This window comes from Nematolebias whitei, chromosome 6 (genome assembly GCF_014905685.2).
Source record: "Nematolebias whitei isolate Nwh7 chromosome 6, NemWhi1, whole genome shotgun sequence".
Lineage (NCBI taxonomy): Eukaryota > Metazoa > Chordata > Actinopteri > Cyprinodontiformes > Rivulidae > Nematolebias > Nematolebias whitei.
In genome coordinates, this window is record NC_056503.1 from 43216371 (window position 1) to 43224879 (window position 8509).

Genomic DNA, 8509 nt, shown 5'->3' on the forward strand with positions numbered 1-8509 from the left:
ATAGATAGATAGATAGATAGATAGATAGATAGATAGATAGATAGATATGCACACGCATACTAAAATAAACTACTACTTGTACTACTATTCCTACTTTGCAGTTTTTCACTTATCGCGGGGCTTCAGGGTACGGATCCCCTGCGATAAACAAGGGACGACTGTACTTTTCTTTTGCGTAGCACTGGAGCGGGCAGCGATAATTTTCTGTTTGTCTTACTCGTCAGGTATGTCATGTACTTTATATAAAAGGTTCATTTGGTTTGTTTAGCTAAGTGCCAGCCCTGTTGTAGTGTGTCCTACAGGAGAGGACTGGAGCGGGCAGAGATAACGTGGTTGTTTTTTGTTTGTTTTACTCGTCAGAATAAATGGAGGAACCAACCATGCCCAAGATAAACCATGTCATGGTCTAATTCATTCACTAATAACCAGCACAACGCAGAAAGGAACCAGTTACATTCACATCACATTTTGTTGCTCCTGAGTGGCAGGGAGGAGTTCTCTTCTCCTCAGCTGTGGTTCATTCCTCCACCTTGTTGTATTTAAGGACCAAAGCTGCCAGAGGATGATGCTGAGACATTTATGGGTATTTAGTGAGAGGGGTTCCTGATGCAAACTTAGATAGTGTGATTTAATCTTATTTTTCTACTGCTCCTCAAAGATGAGAATCTGTTCCCTGTGGTCTACAAGTTTGAAACTCATCTTGGCCCTCCAGCCCGAGTTTGCCATGGACCATCACCCTAAAACCAATCCTCTTCATACGGACATACAACTGGAAATATCTCTCACTACCACTTCATCCTGGTCCAACCTGCCTCTCACATACGTCAAACCTGTGAATCTCTCCTATCTTACCCCCTTACCTGGAATCTTACCCTCCTCTCCAAGCCTGAAGACCTGAGGAAGTCTCCTCTGTTTAAATACAAACCTTCCAAAAGATCCTCTGCCTCAAAGAAAACATTGTAATTCTACTTATCCCATTCCTCCCAACTCAGCCCCTTAAAATATTGCAAATACATTTATTAATTTATTTCTTCAGTCTCTTGAGTCTTACTGGGTTTAAGTTATTCACACTCTGCCATGTTAAGTTTCATGCGGGGCAGCTGTGGCTCAGTGGTTAGAACAGTCGGCCTCCAACGAGAAAATCAGACGTTCAATTCTCAGCAGTATACAATCACATGTCAAAGTGTCACAAACTCCTCGTTGCCTTTGATTCAAGGTTCTTTATTGTCATTTGCACATGTGGTACATGAGGTGGAACAAAATTGTGTACTCAAGGTCCCAGTTACACTCAAAATAACAAAAATATAAAGCATAAAAACAGTACAATGATCTAAGATATATGGTAAACAATAAAAATGTGATAATATGGTGTATTGGTATGAATACATCAGATTATGGGTAAGAAATCAGCAGCACAAAGTGTCAAATGTCCAATTAATGTGGCATTACAGTGATTTTCCTGGTTCGAGATGTTTGAGTCTAACAGCCTCAGGGTAGAAGCTGTTCCTCAGTCTAGTGGTTCTACACTTAATGCTCCTCAACCTCCTGCCTGAGGGGAGCGGGGCAAAAAATTGTGTGCACTGGGTGAGTGAGGTCCTTCATGATGCAGGTGGCCCTCTTCCTGCATCTGGAGGTGCAAATGTCTGTGATGGTGGGGAGCCTGACTCCAATGTGTGTCTCATTAGTGTATGAATGAAATCTTAACTCCTCTTTTCACGCTCTATAGAATGATTTATTCAAATTAGCATTGCGGAGACATATTAGTGTTGTAGAAATGTTAGAAACCTTATTTTGGTTCCCTGTTCAGGAGTCATGATAGCGAATCATTCTATGTCAACCCCAAACTTGTCATTCTGGCCTCTGATCAACCACTGGTACAAGTATAAGCTAAAAATTAGATTTAAATGAAGTATTATCATTTAACTGATTAACACTCAAACTTTATTTTATTTATTTACTTATTGTTTCTTTGATAGAGACAGATACAAGAAACATAGATCAAGACAATCTAATGCCTGCATCACAGTGTATGTAGCCAAAGCTAATTCGCAGCACCCGTCCCTAGATAGACCTTTAGCAGTTGGTTAAATGAAAAGTTAAGATTAACAATAAAACAATAAAATTGTTTTTTTTTTTTTTAAAGAAGAAAGAAATATAAAACAATGTATTTAAAACTGCTGAGTTAAAAACAATTACAATATTTAAAAATGAGTACAATTCTGATTCATCTTTAGCCAATTCTTAAGCCTTGAAGTGAATATTTTAATGTCCGTTATGGTCTTAAAATCAGATGGTAATGAGTTCCAAAGCTTCCAGCTCCTAATAGAGAAGTGTGTCCAAAAGTTGTCCTGCAAAATGGTATTTTAAAGTCATGATTTGTGGAACTTCTAGTGACTCTGTTGCTGTTCTGTCTTTCAACAAATTTAAGAATTCGTATGCAAGTATATAAATTTTGTGCTTTTTATTTGCACTATGTATTGTTAATGTAACTCATGTGACCAATATATTTTGTCCCAGTAAACTTGGATTAGATTAGATTAGACTTGGATAAATTGGGAGAGTATTCCAAAAATTAGGTTTGAGTTCTCTGACAGCAGCTCTGCAAGCTCCTGCTGTTTTTTCTCCGAAGGAGATATTGCAACATCTCCAGGAGTCCTGTTGGCTGGAATGACACACTGGTTCTATTTTTTTTTTTTTTTTTTAAGACTTTCATACAGAAATGTGTTGCATCTCTTCAAGAAAATCCACTATTTGGCACTTTTCCTCACATGGAAAATGTATAGAGAATTTTGATCAGGTTGCATGGGTCATGATTTTAGTAAAACTGTAGGAACTGCACTCATCTTGCTGCAACAATTAGTCTAAGCGTTAATCAATGTCAGCTATAATTACAGAATGTTGCAAGGGACTTTCATAGCTTGATAAACTGTTTTTCCCTCCTTGCACACACCCATCACATTTTATTTTGTCTGTTGCTTAGTAAAATGCAATTAAATAAATAAATACATAAACTGGGCTGTTTCTTGCCAGAGGTGGAGAAGCATCTTCTGGGAGAGTTCAAGTCCATCTGTTCAAGTAACTGTCATCTTCCTCATGAAACAAATGGAAATGCAGCAAAAAAAATAAATAAATAAAAAGGCACAGATGAAGTCAGGGAGCGTATTGAAACCGCCTTCATACATTTGCAGAGATAGAATGTAAAAGTGGACACATGACATGCAAGCATTAAAAATAAAAAAAAAAGTAGAATTCTGCTAATTTCCGATTAGAGCTCTACAAAATATGCATTATATCGATATCTGGCCTCTGTGAGGAGTGATAAGGATAATGAGCTTTTCTTTTTCCTCTTTTGGATTCAAGGAAATCCCATTCTCAGTACTACAGATGTAAGTCTCATTATCTGACCGGACTTTCTTCACTTCCATTCCCACAGTCTTTGCTCACTAAGCGCATCAAGCTGATTAAAGAACTTTTCTGGAAGACTAAGCCTGTTTTATGCACGAGTCCAAGTCTTATCACACCTCAAACGCAGCCCCTTGTTCAGGTGGCCCAACAGATTGTGGCGCCTACACGTCCTCAAACAGCAGCTCATCACCTTTTTTTTTTATTTATTTTTTTTTATTCTTCAGGTACTTTGAACAGCATCTCGAATAAACATGCAAAATGTTTATTTATTGCACTTGATTCAAACTGTCAGATTCACAGCTGTACTCCGAGAGAATTTGATAAAACATCACAGTATTAAGAAAGAGGTCCAAAAAAATCTTTTTCAAAGAGGATTTTATTGTAATAGTAAAAAAAAAAAAAAAAAAAAGTGTAATATTAAAATAAACTAATTTTTATCATCATTTTTATTTTTCATTCATTCAACCTTTATTTAGACAGGTTAATCCCATTGAGCCTCGAGGACTCATTTACAAGAGAGACCTGATGTCAGCAAAGAATGATGACAACAGTGGACAACAACAGACATTCATAAAAGAGGCATACAATATTTTTTTGTTTGTTTTACAAATTAAGAGAAGACGGAAATAAAAAAAAAATTACCAAAAACAGCAAAATTATAAGGCGAATGTAGAAAACTAAAAACAGCAACAGGTCTGCAATGGTTCTTACCAGGAGTCCAACAGATTCTAAAAGCCACTTAAAGAGGTCAAGGTCAAGAGCTTCAGATCTTTTTTTTATGATCTTGATCTTTTTTTTTATCTATATTTTTTATGTAATTAATTTATTTTTCTTCATTAAACAAGATGCTTAGCTCTGACCATGTTTTATTTGACTTTGGCAGCCAATTTATTTGGATTTTTTAAATTGTATTTATGTAATACAACTAAATTTTTCTCCTTTAAGTTTGTAACATTTAATCGTTTAACAAAATTTAACACCCACTTCTTACTTTTCGGGTTGTGGGGATCACTGGTGCACATATCCAGCAGTCACTGTGCGAGAAGATGGGGGACACTCTGGACAGGTCTCCAGTCCATCAGAGGGACATAGAGACAAACAACCATTCACTCTCTCACTCACACCTAGAGACAATTTAGAGTTACCAATCAGCCTAACATGCATGTTTAGGTCTGTGGGAGGAAAATGGAGTAACTGGAGAAAACCCACACATGCACGAAGACGTCACACAAACTCCACCCAGAAAGGCCCCTGGCCGGGAATTGATCTGGCAACCTTCTTGCTGAGAGGCGACAGCTCTACTGCGCCACCGTGCCGCCCTAATATTTAAGTAAAAATTTAATCAGAACTGTTGAAAAACACCAAGAGTGTTTTCAAATGTTTTCAATTTCCTGTAGATCCCAAAGTAGTAGTAGTGATAGTAGTAGTATTAGTATTAGTAACAACAACAACAGGTTTTTGTTTTTGTTTTTGGTCTTTAACATGGTTCATCTATTTGAGTGCTGCCATTCTGGCTGGAAAGGTCATGAAGCAAATCTCCAGATGTGCATTGTCTTTCTTCCAAGAAGATAAAAATTGTCTGCGATTGTGTTTGATGGAGTCAGTGGGATGTTTCTTGTTGCTTCCTTGGGGACAGTAAAAATATCGTCAGGTCAGATTACCATCAACAGGAGCCTAAAGCCACCGCACATCTCGTACTCCCCGTGTTACTGCAACACGGCTCAATTATTCATATGTATACAAAGTACTATTTGAAGCATATTTAGATGATTTTGCATGTATGGCTTGTATATTTGCAGACAAAATGCTGATTTAAAACTCAGCGGGTTGATCAGTTTTTTTTTAAACACACACACAAGAGATTTCCATGTTACTTACAGGAAGCACAGAGGAGCCTCCAGTGCAGCTGTCTGAGATAAGAAAGTTGAAACATGGCTGAAACAGCTGTTCTAAATAAATAAACTCCTAAAGACTTGATTTACTCTAAGACCCATAAATGTGGCGATTGTGACCCTGTGGATCACATACATTTAAACTTTGTTTGAAATTAGATTTTTTTTTGTAATGATTTTTAGCTGTTTAAAGACTAACCTAATATGTTTTAATTCTATTATTTTAGCTGAGGCTCACAGATGTGCACTTCTACTGAATAAACTACAAAAAAAAAACAACATGAAGCTGTTTCTTGAACCAGTCTGAGATTATGACCTAAAAAAACATGCATGTTAATCTGCCTTCAGGCCCAGGCCTCGCTTGCAAAAGAGATCTGTGATCTCAGTGGGATTTGCTTGGTTAGATAAAAGGTGAATACAATAAATAAATGTTTATTGGTGCTGCCATGGCGTTACAACCCTTAGAAGTCTAGGTGGTGCAGGGTGTAACACAGAAATTGTAAACTAAACATAAAGCTGAAAAATAATCCAACTTGGCATTACAATAATTTAATCAAGAGTTTTGGGCGTTACAGACATGAGGGGAAGTCATGAACTTCAGGGTCTACAAGGCCCAAACAACAAACAAAAGAATGCCCCTTCTGGCTAGAAAACAAAATCACCTCTTATGTAACAAAATGAAAACTACAGTCCCCAAGCTCCTTGGCCACAAAACAGGAGACAAGTTACCAGTAGTTAAAGATGGCAGAGAACCCCTACTAAACTTCCCATTGAAGTAAAGGTTCTTAAAGAAAACTGTTCACAGAAGTTAACAAAGATCAACTCAAGAGTTGCTGGAATGCTTCGTACACGGAGTTCAGAGTGAACCACACTAGAATGCTCAGAACCAAGTGGAAATGCCCAAGGAGAAGAGGGCATGGCGCTGGATCACTGAAGCTTTTATAGAGTCCACTGATGAGGAGGAGGTGATTCCAGGTGTGCAGCATGGTGAGACAGCAGGCCTGGAAACAAGCGAAGGAGGAGAAAGGTTGTCCTCTAGTAAGAGAACCCCTAGAAATCAGTGGCATCAAATACAACAACAGAACTCAAAGTACTTCCTTCAATTATTCAAAATAAGAATTTCATACATAAAAAACAAAATTGCAGTAAAAAAATCTTTTTTTTTTTTTTCATTCTGAAATATTAACGTACAAAACATAACTGTCGGTCTTTGCACCAGTGGTGATTTGGTTTATGATTTCATGTTCATTTCAAAGTAACAGCGTTATTTTACACATTTATACTTTCTTCTTGAAATATTATTTTAATTTTTTTTTCTCAAGGTTATGGCATTTTTTAAATTTAACCTTATTCTTGAAATATACTAATTGGACATTATTTTCAGTATTTTAACTTTATTCTCAAAACCCAAAGAAATTCCATCCATCCATTATCTTTACCCGCTCCTTCATTTTCAAGATGCAGGGGTGGTGGTGGGGGGGGGGGGGGGGTCACTGAAGCCGATGTCCAGCCATCACTGTGTGAGAGGCGGGGGACGCTCTGGACAGGTCTCCAGTCCATCACAGGGACATGGAGACAAACGAGACAAACAACCATTCACTCTCTCACTCACACCTAGAGACAATTTAGAGTTACCAATCATCCTAACGTGCATGTTTTTGGTCTGTGGGAGGAAACCGGAGAAAACCCACACTTGCAATTAGAGAACATGCAAACGTCACCCATTAAGGCTCCGGGTTGGGATTCGATCCGACAACCTTCTTGCTGAGAGACAACACCTCCACCAACTGAGCCACCGTGTCACTCCCTAAAGAAATTCATCTTTCTCATTTCCTTCTCCGTCATACACCGTTTACCTTTGTATTTGAAATATTCCAACATTTATTTCCAATTTTATGAACCCTACTTTAAATGCCACTGCGTTTTATTTAAGTATGTTTTCACGTGTTTCACTGGATTTGTCTGCAGTTGTACCATTTTCTATAGAACTGCGCATTGGTGAATTGTCCGGTGCATTTTTTCTAAAGTTGTCACCCAGTTTATTCATGGTGGCGCTCTGCGATTTATCTGAGTCTTTCTGGGCTCAGGCCTTCACCTGTGAAGACTTTGATCAGATTGAATAGACCAGCAGTAAACTGATCACAAGCTCGGCATTAAAACACGTAACATCATAACAACCTTCACACGCCTCCTGGAACTGAGAAGGCGCTCTTTGTTAGAAGCAAGGAAACGTGTGTCACTCCTCCCAACTCACTAATAGATATACTGTAAGACTGATCGATCAATCAAAACAGCAGCCATGATGGATTTATTTCTGTAAAGCCTTGCACTGACCACAGAAACTAGGAGTTTAAAGATAATTGTAAAGCTGTTTATGTGCTGAAAGGGAGAACCATGTTTGTCATCAACTCCCATCTCGTCCCAAAAGTGGCCCTTCAACAAACTTGTTCAAATATCACACACACAAGACGTTTCCAGTTAAATCCATCCCTTCTCCTGTGTCGCTCAGCAGATTTCCGTCCAATCAGCAAAGTCCACATGTAGAGGAAAAACATTCTGTAATCAATTTATCCATCCTGCAGTCTTATCAGCTCCACCAGATCCTTGTTTTTTTATGTATTTCAGCTATCTTTGCATTGTCAACTACAGCTACCTCCACTGAAAAACGTGTGTGTGTTTTTTTTTTCAACAACAACTTTATGAGACAGCTTGTTACCGGGAGGTGAAAGCTGATAACCCCCCTGGCATGCTCGGAGGGAATTATTCAAACTCATGCAGGCAAAAAGCCAGCTGAGATAGGCTGCCGAACAGTTGGAGCTTCAAACAGGAATATGAGATCAACATGACGGGATCGTGTTTGTGTGATTGCGAGTGTGGATTTATTAATCTGCGGCTGTTGACTGAGGTTTATTTTCTGTTAGACGGTTTATATTCCACCGCCATGCTTCAATCAGATTGCAGCTTATCAGAAGAAACAGACCGTGCGGAGCTATCTTCAGATCCCACAGCAGGCCGGGCCCACTTTCCGCGTGTGGTTCGATAGGCGCATTAGCCGCATGATTATTGCGGGCCCGCTGACACCACCTCTGCTTTGAGGTGAGCCCACGTCGCAGCCTTGTTAAACATCTAATTGAAACCCAGATGTTTCTCTCGCGTAAGCATTAAAGTGGATTGATCTGGGGGTGATTCTGCGCCCCCGCTGTGAGCGCATT